At 44.5% G+C, this 17,500-nt stretch overlaps 1 protein-coding gene across 1 annotated transcript in view; it reads right to left on the bottom strand.

The window, feature by feature from the left end:
• The window catches only part of LOC112263905 (E3 ubiquitin-protein ligase znrf3-like), a 215,983-nt gene that overhangs the window by 179,139 nt on the left and 19,344 nt on the right, over positions 1-17,500 (bottom strand). The gene's annotated exons all lie outside the window — the stretch shown is intronic.

Below are 17,500 nucleotides of genomic sequence, written 5' to 3'. Positions count from 1 at the left end.
ATATATATACAGTGTTTTAACAATGTACAAATGGTTAAAGGACACAAGATAAAATAAATAAGGCCGGGTGCTGCAGACTCTTCTAGTGCCCGCGCCAATTCATCTCTCTCTCTCTCTATTCCTCGCTCCCATCTCTCTCTCTCTATTCCTCGCTCCCATCTCTTTCTCTATTCCTCGCTCCCATCTATTTCTCTATTCCTCGCTCCCATCTATTTCTCTATTCCTCGCTCCCATCTATTTCTCTATTCCTCGCTCCCATCTCTCTCTCTCTATTCCTCGCTCCCATCTCTCTCTCCCTCTCTATTCCTCGCTCCCATCTCTCTCTCCCCTCTCTATTCCTCGCTCCCATCTCTCTCTATTCCTCGCTCCCATCTCTCTCTCTCTATTCCTCGCTCCCATCTATTTCTCTATTCCTCGCTCCCATCTCTCTATTCCTCGCTCCATCTCTTTCTCTCTCTATTCCTCGCTCCCATCTCTCTCTTTCTCTATTCTCTATTCCTCGCTCCCATCTCTTTCTCTCTCTATTCCTCGCTCCCATCCCTTTCTCTCTCTATTCCTCGCTCCCATCTCTTTCTCTCTCTATTCCTCGCTCCCATCTCTTTCTCTCTCTATTCCTCGCTCCCATCTCTTTCTCTCTCTATTCCTCGCTCCCATCTCTTTCTCTCTCTATTCCTCGCTCCCATCTCTTTCTCTCTCTATTCCTCGCTCCCATCTCTTTCGCTCTCTATTCCTCGCTCCCATCTCTTTCTCTCCCTATTCCTCGCTCCCATCTCTTTCTCTCCCTATTCCTCGCTCCCATTCTCTTTCTCTCCCTATTCCTCGCTCCCATCTCTTTCTCTATTCCTCGCTCCCATCTCTTTCTCTATTCCTCGCTCCCATCTCTTTCTCTATTCCTCGCTCCCATCTCTTTCTCTATTCCTCGCTCCCATCTCTTTCTCTATTCCTCGCTCCCATCTCTTTCTCTATTCCTCGCTCCCATCTCTTTCTCTATTCCTCGCTCCCATCTCTTTCTCTATTCCTCGCTCCCATCTCCCATCTCTCTCTCTCTATTCCTCGCTCCCATCTCTCTCTCTCTATTCCTCGCTCCCATCTCTCTCTCTCTATTCCTCGCTCCCATCTCTCTCTCTCTATTCCTCGCTCCCATCTCTCTCTCTCTATTCCTCGCTCCCATCTATTTCTCTATTCCTCGCTCCCATCTCTCTCTCTCTATTCCTCGCTCCCATCTCTCTCTCTATTCCTCGCTCCCATCTCTCTATTCCTCGCTCCCATCTCTTTCTCTATTCCTCGCTCCCATCTCTTTCTCTATTCCTCGCTCCCATCTCTTTCTCTATTCCTCGCTCCCATCTCTTTCTCTATTCCTCGCTCCCATCTCTTTCTCTATTCCTCGCTCCCATCTCTCTATTCCTCGCTCCCATCTCTCTCTCTCTCTATTCCTCGCTCCCATCTCTCTATTCTCTCTCTCTATTCCTCGCTCCCATCTCTCTCTCTCTCTCTATTCCTCTCCCATCTCTTTCTCTCTCTATTCCTCGCTCCCATCTCTCTCTCTCTCTCTATTCCTCGCTCCCATCTCTCTCTCTCTCTATTCCTCGCTCCCATCTCTCTCTCTCTCTCTCTCTCTATTCCTCGCTCCCATCTCTCTCTCTCTCTCTATTCCTCGCTCCCATCTCTCTCTCTCTTTCTCTCTCTATTCCTCGCTCCCATCTCTCTCTCTCTCTCTCTCTCTATTCCTCGCTCCCATCTCTTTCTCTCTCTATTCCTCGCTCCCATCTCTTTCTCTCTCTATTCCTCGCTCCCATCTCTTTCTCTCTCTATTCCTCGCTCCCATCTCTTTCTCTCTCTATTCCTCGCTCCCATCTCTTTCTCTCTCTATTCCTCGCTCCCATCTCTTTCTCTCTCTATTCCTCGCTCCCATCTCTTTCTCTCTCTATTCCTCGCTCCCATCTCTTTCTCTCTCTATTCCTCGCTCCCATCTCTTTCTCTCCCTATTCCTCGCTCCCATCTCTTTCTCTCCCTATTCCTCGCTCCCATCTCTTTCTCTCTCTATTCCTCGCTCCCATCTCTATTTCTCTCTCTATTCCTCGCTCCCATCTCTTTCTCTCTCTATTCCTCGCTCCCATCTCTTTCTCTCTCTATTCCTCTCTCCCATCTCTTTCTCTATTCCCTCGCTCCCATCTCTTTCTCTCCCATTCCTCGCTCCCATCTCTTTCTCTATTCCTCGCTCCCATCTCTTTCTCTATTCCTCGCTCCCATCTCTTTCTATTCTATTCTCTCGCTCCCATCTCTTTCTCTCTATTCCTCGCTCCCATCTCTTTCTCTATTCCTCGCTCCCATCTCTCTATTCTCGCTCCCATCTCTATTCCTCGCTCCCATCTCTCTCTCTCTCCCATCTCTCTCTCTCTATTCCTCGCTCCCATTCTCTCTCTCTCTATTCCTCGCTCCCATCTCTCTCTCTCTATTCCTCGCTCCCATCTCTCTCTCTCTATTCCTCGCTCCCATCTCTCTCTCTCTATTCCTCGCTCCCATCTCTCTCTATTCCTCGCTCCCATCTCTCTCTCTCTCTATTCCTCGCTCCATCCCATCTCTTTATTCTATTCTTCTCTCTATTCCTCGCTCCCATCTCTTTCTCTATTCCTCGCTCCCATCTCTTTCTCTATTCCTCGCTCCCATCTCTTTCTCTATTCCTCGCTCCCATCTCTCTATTCTATTCCTCGCTCCCATCTCTCTATTCCTCGCTCCCATCTCTCTATTCCTCGCTCCCATCTCTTTCTCTATTCCTCGCTCCCATCTCTTTCTCTATTCCTCGCTCCCATCTCTTTCTCTATTCCTCGCTCCCATCTCTTTCTCTATTCCTCGCTCCCATCTCTTTTTCTCTATTCCTCGCTCCCATCTCTTTCTCTATTCCTCGCTCCCATCTCTTTCTCTATTCCTCGCTCCCATCTCTTTCTCTATTCCTCGCTCCCATCTCTTTCTCTATTCCTCGCTCCCATCTCTTTCTCTATTCCTCGCTCCCATCTCTCTCTCTATTCCTCGCTCCCATCTCTCTCTCTCTATTCGCTCCCATCTCTTCTCCATCTCATCTCTCTCTATTCCTCGCTCCCATCTCTCTCTCTATTCCTCGCTCCCATCTCTCTCTCTCTATTCCTCGCTCCCATCTCTCTATTCCTCGCTCCCATCTCTCTATTCCTCGCTCCCATCTCTCTCTCTCTATTCCTCGCTCCCATCTCTCTCTATTCCTCGCTCCCATCTCTCTATTCCTCGCTCCCATCTCTTTCTCTATTCCTCGCTCCCATCTCTTTCTCTATTCCTCGCTCCCATCTCTTTCTCTATTCCTCGCTCCCATCTCTCTATTCCTCGCTCCCATCTCTCTATTCCTCGCTCCCATCTCTCTATTCCTCGCTCCCATCTCTCTATTCCTCGCTCCCATCTCTCTATTCCTCGCTCCCATCTCTCTATTCCTCGCTCCCATCTCTTTCTCTATTCCTCGCTCCCATCCTCTGAGAAATTACACTTGTCAAGAGGATTTCTTTGGGCCTGGTCAAAAGTCCTGCATTATACAGGGAACAGGATGCCCATGTAATAGTGAACCATTTCAGAGGCAGCCGAGGTGTCAGGGTCGAGGTCGATTGCCGAGCCCGCCCACATAACTTGGATAGCAAGCTTCAAGATGGAACAACTGGGAAGCATTTTCCCTTGAAAAGCCTTGGTTTTTACTTACAGAGCAAAGACCAAAAATGTCAGACCCCCCCATGGAGAGAGGGATGAATATATGGAGGAGGTAGAGATTGGACTGCTGTAACTACAATGACCTTTACCTCAGTAGGTGAGCTGTTATGGATGTAGAGACAGACAGAGGTGAGTGGACACGGTCTACATGGACAGAATATCACAGCCATTACCAAATGACAGGGGGCTGTAACATGGAAAGGTGTTGATTTCTTCTCTCTCCTTCACTCCCTCTCTGATGTGAAACAAACACTTCACTCCATATGGCAAATACCACCTGCAACAAAGAACCATCTTAACTCCAGAATACCAATCAGAAAAATGGATGTGAATGTTCTTACTCAGGTCAAAGTTTATACAAACTCCAACTGCTCTGAAAACTGCAGTAACTTTTTACAAACTGCTCTACAAACTGCTCTACTAACAGCTCCACAAACTACTCTACAAACTGCTCTACAAACTGTTCTACAAACTGTTCTACTAACTGCTCTACAAACTGTTCTACTAACTGCTCTACTAACACTAACTGCTCTACAAACTGCTCTACAAACTGCTCTACTAACTGCTCTACAACACAAACTGCTCTACAAACTACTCTACAAACTGCTCTACAAACTGCTCTACAAACTGCTCTACAAACTGCTCTACAAACTGCTCTACTAACTGCTCTACAAACACAAACTGCTCTACAAACTGCTCTACTAACTGCTCTACAAACACAAACTGCTCTACTAACTGCTCTACTAACTGCTCTACAAACTGCTCTACAAACACAAACTGCTCTACTAACTGCTCTACTAACTGCTCTACAACACAAACTGCTCTACAACACAAACTGCTCTACAACAAACTGCTCTACAACACAAACTGCTCTACAACACAAACTGCTCTACAACACAAACTGCTCTACAACACAAACTGCTCTACTAACTGCTCTACAAACACAAACTGCTCTACAAACTGCTCTACTAACTGTTCTACTAACTACTCTACTAACTGCTCTACAAACAAACTGATCTACAACACAAACTGCTCTACAACACAAACTGCTCTACAAACTGCTCTACAAACAAACTGCTCTACAAACAAACTACTCTACTAACTGCTCTACAAACAAACTGATCTACAACACAAACTGCTCTACAACACAAACTGCTCTACAAACTGCTCTACAACAAACTGCTCTATTAACTACTCTACTAACTGCTCTACTAACTGCTCTACTAACTACTCTACTAACTGCTCTACTAACTACTCTACTAACTACTCTACTAACTACTCTACTAACTACTCTACTAACTACTCTACTAACTGCTCTACAACACAAACTGCTCTACAAACTGCTCTACAACACAAACTGCTCTACAAACTGCTCTACTAAACTCACTAACTGCTCTACTAACTACTCTACTAACTACTCTACTAACTACTCTACTAACTACTCTACTAACTACTCTACTAACTGCTCTACAAACAAACTGCTCTACAACACAAACTGCTCTACAACACAAACTGCTCTACAAACTGCTCTACAACACTAACTGCTCTACAAACTGCTCTACAAACTGCTCTACAACACAATCTGCTCTACTAACTGCTCTACTAACTGCTCTACTAACTGCTCTACTAACTACTCTACTAACTGCTCTACTAACTGCTCTACAACACAAACTGCTCTACAAACTGCTCTACAACACTAACTACTCTACTAACTACTCTACTAACTACTCTACTAACTACTCTACTAACTACTCTACTAACTACTCTACTAACTGCTCTACAAACAAACTGCTCTACAACACAAACTGCTCTACAACACAAACTGCTCTACAACACAAACTGCTCTACAACACTAACTGCTCTACAAACTACTCTACTAACTGCTCTACAAACTGCTCTACAAACTGCTCTACAACACAAACTGCTCTACTAACTGCTCTACTAACTGCTCTACTAACTACTCTACTAACTACTCTACTAACTACTCTACTAACTACTCTACTAACTACTCTACTAACTGCTCTACTAACTGCTCTACTAACTGCTCTACTAACTGCTCTACTAACTGCTCTACAAACTGCTCTACAAACAAACTGCTCTACAACAAACTGCTCTACTAACTACTATACTAACTGCTCTACTAACTGCTCTACTAACTACTCTACTAACTACTCTACTAACTACTCTACTAACTACTCTACTAACTGCTCTACTAACTGCTCTACTAACTGCTCTACTAACTGCTCTACTAACTCTCTACTAACTACTCTACTAACTGCTCTACTAACTGCTCTACAACACAAACTGCTCTACTAACTGCTCTACAACACTAACTGCTCTACAACAAACTGCTCTACAACAAACTGCTCTACTAACTACTATACAAACTGCTCTACTAACTGCTCTACTAACTGCTCTACTAACTACTCTACTAACTACTCTACTAACTACTCTACATACTGCTCTACAACACAAACTGCTCTACAACACAAACTGCTCTACAACACAAACTGCTCTACAACACAAACTGCTCTACAACACAAACTGCTCTACAACACAAACTGCTCTACAACACAAACTGCTCTACAACACAAACTGCTCTACAACACAAACTGCTCTACAACACAAACTGCTCTACAACTACTATACTAACTGCTCTACTAACTGCTCTACTAACTACTCTACTAACTACTCTACTAACTACTCTACTAACTACTCTACTAACTACTCTACTAACTACTCTACTAACTACTCTACTAACTACTCTACTAACTGCTCTACTAACTACTCTACTAACTGCTCTACAAACTGCTCTACAAACTGCTCTACTAACTACTCTACTAACTGCTCTACTAACTGCTCTACTAACTGCTCTACTAACTGCTCTACTAACTGCTCTACAAACTGCTCTACAAACAAACTGATCTACAAACAAACTGATCTACATACTGCTCTACAACACAAACTGCTCTACAACACAAACTGCTCTACAACAAACTGCTCTACAACAAACTGCTCTACAAACAAACTGATCTACATACTGCTCTACAACACAAACTGCTCTACAACACAAACTGCTCTACAACACAAACTGCTCTACAAACTGCTCTACAACAAACTGCTCTACAACAAACTGCTCTACAACAAACTGCTCTACAAACAAACTGCTCTACTAACTGCTCTACTAACTACTCTACTAACTACTCTACTAACTACTCTACAACACAAACTGCTCTACTAACTGCTCTACAAACTGCTCTACAACACAAACTGCTCTACAAACTGCTCTACAAAACAAACTGCTCTACAACACAAACTGCTCTACAAACTGCTCTACAACACAAACTGCTCTACAAACAGCTCTACAAACTGCTCTACAAACTGCACTACTAACTGCTCTACTAACTGCTCTACTAACTGCTCTACTAACTGCTCTACTAACTTCAATCCCAACACCTAACTCTTCGTAGTATCCTAACCCTAAGACCCAGGCCCGTATTCAAAAAGCCCCTCAGAGTAAGAGCACTGATCTAGGATCAGTTTGGCCTTTTATGATCATAATGCGTATGAATATATGGACGGGGGGAGGACCTGATCTGAGACTATGTAAAGAGGCCCAGGACACAAAGGGTAAAAAAAAGAAGCTTGAACTTGGGAACTGTAAATAAATACAAGTGGAGATGTTTTACTGCTCATTGACATCAAAGGGAGGGAGACACTATCTGGAAATCGCAAGAAAAGAGCTTCAGACTTCAATCCGAGGCAAATAACCCGAGTGAACCACATCAACACCCTGCCCACAAACAGGGTGTTATTCCAGTGCACTCTAAACAACGGAGAGACTTCGGTTGCATCCCAAAAGGAACCCTATTCCCTATATAGTGCACTACTTTGGCCAGTGCGATACGGGCACTGCGTGGTCAAAAGCAGTGCAATATATAAAACATAGGGTGCGGTCTGGGACGTGTCTTTTCCTTCAGCTTCCCACTGTCATGGGAGCTGTCAATGAATTATCTGTCCAATGATCTTGGCTGCATTTTGAAAGCGTCTGGAGTCACACTTTAAAAAGGGGAAATCTGTGACTTCTACATACATGTCTGGACTTTTAAATTCATCATATATACCCACTGATTCTGGAAGAGTACAATTTATAAAAGGGCTCATGAGTCTTACCTGTCTAAACCAATCAGAACCCCAAATATAAGCTTGTTTTTACCCCTTTCTTTATAAACAACACAATTGTAAACAAATACTGTACAGCCTCAAAACATGGTTTAAAGCTTTCATTTAAATATCGTCGATGATCAGTCCTTGCATTCATTCGTTGTCTATGAATTTGAGAGTGGTTACATTTCAGCCCTATCCCTCAGCTATTTACCACATGGGGGGGTGGCCGCATGGTTCATGTTTGAACGGCAGATGCCTGTTCTGTTACACACACAAACACATGAAAACACACACAATTCACTCACGACACACACACACACACACACACCAGGTAGGCCTTGTATAAACTTTACATATGTTGTGGACTTTAGGAACGGCATGTGGATGAACCTGTCTGTTGAAATCTGATTAAAAAACATCCATGATCCACAGCCAGTCTAAACAGAACAGAACCCGTCCTCAGCCAGTCTAAACAGAACCAGTCCTCAGCCCGTCTCACCAGAACAGAACCCGTCCTCAGCCAGTCTAAACAGAACCAGTCCTCAGCCCGTCTCACCAGAACAGAACCCGTCCTCAGCCAGTCTAAACAGAACCAGTCCTCAGCCAGTCTCACCAGAACAGAACCCGTCCACAGCCCGTCTAAACAGAACAGAACCCGTCCACAGCCCGTCTAAACAGAACAGAACCCGTCCACAGCCCGTCTAAACAGAACAGAACCCGTCCATTGCCCATCTCACCAGAACAGAACCCGTCCACAGCCCGTCTAAACAGAACAGAACCCGTCCACAGCCCGTCTAAACAGAACAGAACCTGTCCATTGCCCATCTCACCAGAACAGAACACGTCCTCAGCCCGTCTCACCAGATCAGAGCGTCTCATCAGAACAGAACATGTCCTCAGCCCGTCTCATCAGAACAGAACCAGTCCTCAGCAGGTCTCACCAGAACAGAACCAGTCCTCAGCCCATCTCACCAGAACAGAACCAGTCCTCAGCCCATCTCACCAGAACCAGTCCTCAGCCTGTCTCACCAGAACCCGTTCACAGCCCATCTCACCAGAACAGAACCAGTCCACAGCAGGTCTCACTAGAACAGATCCCGTTCTCAGTGCGTCTCACCAGAACATGTCCTCAGCCCGTCTCACCAGATCAGAACCAGGCCTCAGCCCATCTCACAAGAACAGAACCAGTCCTCAGCCCATCTCATCAGAACAGAACCAGTCCTCAGCCCATCTCACCAGAACAGAACCAGTCCTCAGCCCGTCTCATCAGAACAGAACCAGTCCTAAGCCAGTCTCACCAGAACAGAACACATCCTCAGCCGTCTCACCAGAACAGAATGAGTCCTAAGCCCGTCTCACCAGATCAGAACCAGTCCTCAGCCCGTCTCACCAGATCAGAGCGTCTCATCAGAACAGAACCAGTCCTCAGCCCATCTCATCAGAACAGAACCAGTCCTCAGCCTGTCTCATCAAAAAAGAACCAGTCCTCAGCCCGTCTCATCAGAACAGAACCAGTCTTCAGCCCGTCTCACCAGAACAGAACACATCCTCAGCCCGTCTCACCAGAACAGAATGAGTCCTAAGCCCATCTCACCAGATCAGAACCAGTCCTCAGCCCGTCTCACCAGATCAGAGTGTCTCATCAGAACAGTACCAGTCCTCAGCCGGTCTCACCAGAACAGAACCAGTCCTCAGCCCACAGTTCAAAACACTAGCTATTACTTTTGGGATTTATTTGTATCCATTTTTTTCCAGAGAGCATTAAGTTTAGATCTGTCCCCTCCTCCTCCTATTGGGCACCTGGGACTTGGCAGGGCCTCAAATGAAATCTTACCGACCCAAAGTATTTCACCTCCACTTGTACGGGCAGAGAGGGAACACCTCCACTTGAACGGGAACAGAGAGGGAACACCTCCACTTGAACGGGAACAGAGAGGGAACACCTCCACTTGAACGGGCAGAGAGGGAACACCTCCACTTGTACGGGAACAGAGAGGGAACACCTCCACTTGTACGGGAACAGAGAGGGAACACCTCCACTTGTACGGAAACAGAGAGGGAACACCTCCACTTGTACGGAAACAGAGAGGGAACACCTCCACTTGTACGGGAACAGAGAGGGAACACCTCCACTTGTACGGGAACAGAGAGGGAACACCTCCACCTTTTCAAAACTGGAAAAGCAGGCAGGAAGGTAAGTAGGCAGGCAGGCAGTGTGGCTTTAGTGTAGTGTAGTGATGTGTGTATGTTTGTTGGAGTGAGGGGAGGGGAAGGGCAGTGGAATCACACACACATATATAATCCTGGGCGCTTCATCGAAGCCTGTAGGGCTGTAAATGTGGGGGATTGTGGGAAGGCGGTCATGGGGAGTAGAGGATGTCTCTTGGGTCTTCATCTGAAGAGAGAAAGCCTATTGGTCTGTCACAGGGGTTTCTCTCAAAGCAGGGTTTAACACAATTACAGAGGTGTGAAGCCAACAGACATATATTCAAACTGAATGAATAAAAACCAGAGGAGTACTCATTTCTCACTCGCTAGATCTGGGAAAAGTCACTAACACGAGTTCCTAGGAAGAGGTGGAGAGGGGGGGGGGAAGAATGAGGAGGAAGAGGAAATATCTTCCTCCTGTTCTCAGGGGAGACAGATTAGGACAGAAAACAAATGAAGCATCAGCCAACTCAACCCAGTCTGGCCTAACCAGCAAGCCCCAATCCATCATACCTCTGGCCCCATTGTGGAAGAGCCTCCCTGGCTGGGTCCCAGTCATTACTGGTACCACCACCACCACCTAGCCCAGATAATATTGGTATCGAGGGCTTCCTCCTCCACCAAATAAGTCCATCTGGCAGGCCTGTAAATGAGTCTTACACCACGGTAGTGTGGGGGAGAGTGATGGCTGTGACAGAGGATGTCAGCATTATGGTTAGTGCAAACCTTATTAATACCAGGGGTGAAAGTCAGGTGGTGTCGCTGCACAATAAATAGTGGGGGTACGCCGTACAGGGTAAAACATGAGCCTATCACAATAATGAAAACAACATTAAGAAAACTATAGGATAACCCTTTTTATCAGAGGCATGAACAATTCGACACCAAGACGTGTCCAGACAGAAGTGGACTCATAAATTATGGCCTAATGACAATCACCAAATGTCATTACCCTGCTAGGTAAAGTCCCCCTTTATCTCAGCTCGCTGGTCACCATAGCAGCACCAACCTGTAGCACGCGCTCCAGCAGGTATATCTCTCTGGTCACCCCCAAAACCAACTCTTCCTTTGGCCGCCTCTCCTTCCAGTTCTCTGCTGCCAATGACTGGAATGAACTACAAAAATCTCTGAAACTGGAAACACTTATCTCCCTCACTAGCTTTAAGCACCAGCTGTCAGAGCAGCTCACAGATTACTGCACCTGTACATAGCCCACCTATAATTTAGCCCAAACAACTACTTCTCCCCCTACTGTATTTATTTATTTATTTTGCTCCTTTGCACCCCATTATTTATATCTCTACTTTTCACATTCTTCCATTGCAAATGTACCATTCCAGTGTTTTACTTGCTATATTGTATTTACTTTGCCACCATGGCCTTTTTTGCCTTTACCTCCCTTATCTCACCTCATTTGCTCACATTGTATATAGACTTATTTTTCTACTGTATTATTGACTGTATATTTGTTTTACTCCATGTGTAACACTGTGTTGTTGTATGTGTCAAACTGCTTTGCTTTATCTTGGCCAGGTCGCAATTGTAAATGAGAACTTGTTCTCAACTTGCCTACCTGGTTAAATAAAGGTGAAATCAAAATAAAATTAAAATAAATTAGCCAAACTGGCTTCCTTTAATAAACCGATCTGACAGAACAGGGAATAACAACAGAGATATAAGTTCTGATGAGGTAGTAATGGGTTGTGATGAGGTAGTAATGGGTTGTGATGAGGTAGTAATGGGTTGTGATGAGGAAGTAATGGGTTGTGATGAGGAAGTAATGAGTTGTGATGAGGAAATAATGAGTTGTGATGAGGAAATAATGAGTTGTGATGAGGTAATAATGAGTTGTGATGAGGTAATAATGAGTTGTGATGAGGTAATCAATTCTGACACAGAGTAGAGCTGGCTGTTTTCATCAATATGGTTAGAATGATACAACAGTTACCTTTTTACTGTTTGCAGTTCAGTTTTATTAGCATTCCCTAGAAATTACAAGTATCACCATCCCTTACAGTGCCAAGATGGTATCAGTCTATATTCTAACACTATTTCAGTGCCAAGATGGTATCAGTCTATATTCTAACACTATTTCAGTGCCAAGATGGTATCAGTCTATATTCTAACACTATTTCAGTGCCAAGATGGTATCAGTCTATATTCTAACACTATTTCAGTGCCAAGATGGTATCAGTCTATATTCTAACACTATTTCAGTGCCAAGATGGTATCAGTCTATATTCCAACACTATTTCAGTGCCAAGATGGTATCAGTCTATATTCCAACACTATTTCAGTGCCAAGATGGTATCAGTCTATATTCCAACACTATTTCAGTGCCAAGATGGTATCAGTCTATATTCCAACACTATTTCAGTGCCAAGATGGTATCAGTCTATATTCCAACACTATTTCAGTGCCAAGATGGTATCAGTCTATATTCTAACACTATTTCAGTGCCAAGATGGTATCAGTCTATATTCCAACACTATTTCAGTGCCAAGATGGTATCAGTCTATATTCCAACACTATTTCAGTGCCAAGATGGTATCAGTCTATATTATTTTTTAGAGCACACCTGCCCTCCCCCAGTCACGTGCATCAGCGCTTATTGGACTCAATCACCTCTGTCATTACCTCCCCTATATCTGTCTGGTTCCCCGCTCTGTTCCCTGCTTCAGCATTGATTGTCTTATGTCCTTGTCTAGCCGTGTGCGGACGCTGTTCCAGTCTTGTTTCATGTCTGTTCCTGATGAAATGTTTGACTCCCTGTACCTGCTTCTCATCCCCGGCGTCGGTCCTTAAAGAAAGCAGTGGTGAAAACGTCTGAGACTAAGGCCCTACTCCAACGATGAGAAGAAGAGTGAAGAGTGGGACAGCGAACGAAAATCAAACTTTTTAAATTCCCATTACATCCTTCCCTTCTGTTGTGGCTGGCAACAAGACATTATTGGTCCATGTATACACAGGTGTTTAGGTTAGCCTGCTACCAGATCAGGAAAAACTCTGATCCCCAGAATTGAAAAATATATATATATTCTCACCCACCACTCTTTTGACTCCCGAGTGGCACAGCGGTCCAAGGCACAGCATCTCAGTGCTAGAGGAGTCACTACAGACCCTGGTACAATTCCAGGCTGTATGACAACCGACCGTGATTTGTAGTCCCATAGGGCGGAGCACAATTGGCCCAGCGTTGTCCGGGTTTGGCCGGGGGATGCCGTCATTGTAAATAAGAATTTGTTCTTAACTGACTAGCCGAGTGAAATAAAAGGTTAAATAAAAATAAACAAATAGAAATAAAAACTCTGACCTGTTTGCCACCTCTGAAACAACCACACAATGTTATAAAGGTATCATTTGACATGTTTGTGGTGGTGTGGATGGGCCTCCATACTTTTACCTGGCTCAGTGTAGCCGGCAGCTACTGCGACAATTTCAGAATGTAACAGGCTGCTACTGCAATCTCAGGTACAAAATCCATACAACAACTCTCAAAATGTGTCTATTTCATCCGTTTCAAAAACATTGCTCTGCTATTACCATGTATACCGTAGGAATTTTGTCTCAACAGACCATTCTATTTAAACAGCCCTGCTTCGAGGGGGGCAGCTGTCGGGCGAGAGGTTGAGACGTGGCAAGAAGTTTACATTGGAGTAATATGCGTAGCAGACTGTATTTTTAGGGAAAATGTTGTACGTGTGAAGAGGCTCTAATAGGCTGACCTTTGAACCCCGTGTTCTTGAAACGAGAAAGATGTGATAAGGCTTCACCTTTCTTGAAAGGGCAAATCAGGGTAATGTGCGCAAAGTGCATGTGTGTGTGTGTGTGTGTGTGTCTGGCACACACAATGCAAGTGTTTGTGCATGGAGGCAGCCAGACAGACAGAGCAGCAACTCTACACGCAACACAGCTACCTTCCCTTCCCCAGTCAATCCACAGTCCCAGAGTCTATCAGTCTATCTATCTACCAGTGGGTAGGAGCAAAACAAAAGGGGAGAAGTTACGGACATTCCTACATTATTTAGCACATTGCTGACCAACAAGGCCTCTGCTCTACCTGGACCAGACATGGAGCGTTGTCATCTCGCTCCTATCCCCAACTCTTGTCCCCTTGCAGCCCCCTAGCCTTTTTTCCCCCAGCTAGACCCTCTGCCAGTTGATAGAAATGTGGGCTGACTGAGGCAGGCAGACAGGCAGGAGATGGTCTGGCCCCATCAGCCCGGCAGTCATCGAAGGACCCAATGATGATCATGGAGCTTTTCAGAAGATAATACCACCCAGTCCCCAGTCTCAGTCAGCTCACGGTGGTTCTGACTCAAAACATCTGCATTTCAATCAGAATAAAAGTAGAGGCTAATGTAAGCTGCCAGCCTGATACACATGTTTGAATATGTATTGTGTGTCACTGTTTGGTTCTTGTGCGTTATGTGCATGAGTGTCTCAAATCAAGATGGAGTATCCAATACCAGAGTGCCGATCTATTTACTGTGGCTGGCGTAGTCACCGGTCTCTAAAATCACACAGCATGTCATCTTCTTCACAGCTCCTTGCCAAGACATACACTTCCTGTAACATTAGCAGCATGTCAAAGACAGGACACAGAGCCGAACCACTTCATCAAACAAATCAGCCAGAGAAAAAAATGTTTATCAAGGAGATGAGAAACCTCTGGAAGAAATCAGAGGAGGAGGGAGAAGCCGGAGCAGCACGCGTCTCTCTCTGTCATAGCTGCTGGGGCCACTAGTAGCAACAGACTTGTGCCAGGTGGTGTACGACTGTATACACACACACACACACACACACACACAGACAGAAGGTAAGAAACAAAGAGGGTGATATTGGAAGATAGAAAGTGAGAGAGAAAGGTGAAAAAGAAGAGACAGAAAGAGAGAGAGACAGAAAGAGAGAGAAAGAGAGAAAGAGAGGAGAGAAAGAGAGAAGGAGAGAGCAAGAGAGCGCGTCAGAACAGAAGGGTAGACACAGGATGAAACAGTTAGGTTGTTGGTTAGAGAGAGGGCGTGTGTCGGCAGATTAAAGACAGAGGGGGAAGTAACAGCACACCCAACAGGAAATGACAGCAGTTGGACTGATTTAGGATGTCATAACACCTTAGACATCCATCAAAAAGCACACAGTGCTTTGTGACAGGCCCTGATGTACCATACAGAGTCCTGATTTGTGACAAATGTATCAGTACACGTTGTGAGGATAACAAAGAGGTAGGTCCTGGTTCATAGTCTGTGTATGAGCCAACTCTGAGTCAAAGTCATGAGCCGACTGAGTCAAAGTCATGCACATATGCATCGTCTACAGGACAAAAAGCGCGAGAGAGACAGAGCTATGTGCACACTGCCCACAAAAGGAGGTGGAAACTGAGCTGCACTTCCTAACCTCCTGCCCAATGTATGACCATATTAGAGAGACATATTTGCCTCAGATTACACAGATCCACAAAGAATTCGAAAACAAACCCAATTTTGATAAACTCCAATATCTACTGGGTGAAATTCCACAGTGTGCCATCACAGCAGCAAGATGTGTGACCTGTTGCCACAAGAAAAGGGCAACCAGTGAAGAACAAACACCATTGTAAATGCAACCCATATCTATGCTTATTTATTTGATCTTGTGTCCTTTAACCATTTGTACATTGCTACAATACTGTATATAATATGACATTTGTAATGTCTTTATTGTTTTGAAACGTCTGTATGTGTGATGTTTACTGTTCATTTTGATTATTTATTTCACTTTGTATATTATCTACCTCACTTGCTTTGGCAATGTTAACACATGTTTCCCATGCCAATAAAGCCCCTTGAATTGATATATAGAGAGAGAGACAGAGAAAGAGAGAGAGACAGAGAAAGAGAGAGAGAGAGACAGAGAAAGAGAGAGAGACAGAGAAAGAGAGAAAGAGAGACAGAGAAAGAGAGAGAGAGAGACAGAGAAAGAGACAGAGAAAGAGAGAGAGACAGAGAAAGAGAGAGAGAGACAGAGACAGAGAGAGAAAGAGAGAGAGAGAAAGAGAGAGAGAGAGACAGAGAAAGAGAGAGAGAGAGACAGAGACACACAGAAAGAGACACAGAGACACAGAGAGATAAAGAGACAGAGAATCACAGAGAAAGAGAGAGACAGAGAGAGAGAGACAGAGAAGGGCATTCTATGCCATCTAAAGGAACATAAATTTCAACATACCAATTAGGATCTGGCTGAAAATACTTGAATCAGTCATAGAGACCATTCGCCTTTTATGGTTGTGAGGTCTAGGGTCCACTCACCAACCAAGACTTCATAAAATGGGACAAACACCAAATTGAGACTGCATGCAGAATTCTGCAAAAATATCCTCAGTGTAAAACACCAAATAATGCATGCAGAGCAGAATTAGGCCGATACCCACTAATTATCAAAATCCAGAAAAGAGCCGTTAAATTCTACAACCACCTAAAAGGAAGTGATTCCAAAACCTTCCATAACAAAGCCATCACCTGCAGAAAGATTAACCTGGAGAAGAGTCCCCTAAGCAAGCTGGTCCTGGAGCTCTGTTCACAAACACACCCCACTGAGCCCCAGGACAGCAGCACAATTAGACCCAACCAAATCATGAGAAAACAAAAAGAGAATTACTTGACACACTGGAAAGAATTAACAAAAAAACAGAGCAAACTAGAATGCTATTTGGCCATAAACAGAGAGTACAGAGCGGAAGAATACCTGACCACTGTGACTGACCCACACTTAAGGAAAGCTTTGACTATGTACAGACTCAGTGAGCATAGCCTTGCTATTGAGAAAGGCTGCCGTAGGCAGACCTGGCTCTCAAGAGAAGACAGGCTATGTGCTTAATGCCCACAAAATGAGGTGGAAACTGAGCTGCACTTCCTAACCTCCTGCCCAATGTATGACCATATTAGAGACACATATTTCCCTCAGATTACACAGATCAACAAAGAATTCAAAAACAAATCCAATTTTGATAAACTCCCATATCTACTAGGTGAAATTCCACAGTGTGCCATCACAGCAGCAAGATGTGTGACCTGTTGACACGAGAAAAGGGCAACCAGTGAAGAACAAACACCATTGTAAATACAACCCATGTTTATGCTTACTTATTTTATCTTGTGTACTTTAACCATTTGTACATTGTTAAAACACTGTATATATAAATATATATATATAAACAAGCAAGATTTCTGGCTCTCACAGACCTGTAACTTCTTCTTTAAGAGGCTCCTCTGTCCTCCACTCGTTACCTGTATTAATGGCACCTGTTTGAACTTGTTATCAGTATAAAAGACACCTGTCCACAACCTCAAACAGTCACACTACAAACTCCACTATGGCCAAGACCAAAGAGCTGTCAAAGGACACCGGAAACAAAATTGTAGACCTG

Source organism: Oncorhynchus tshawytscha, linkage group LG12 (assembly GCF_018296145.1).
Source record: "Oncorhynchus tshawytscha isolate Ot180627B linkage group LG12, Otsh_v2.0, whole genome shotgun sequence".
Classification (NCBI taxonomy): domain Eukaryota; kingdom Metazoa; phylum Chordata; class Actinopteri; order Salmoniformes; family Salmonidae; genus Oncorhynchus; species Oncorhynchus tshawytscha.
The sequence above is the reverse complement of the archived record's forward strand: the minus strand, read 5'-3'. Positions and strand labels throughout refer to the sequence as shown.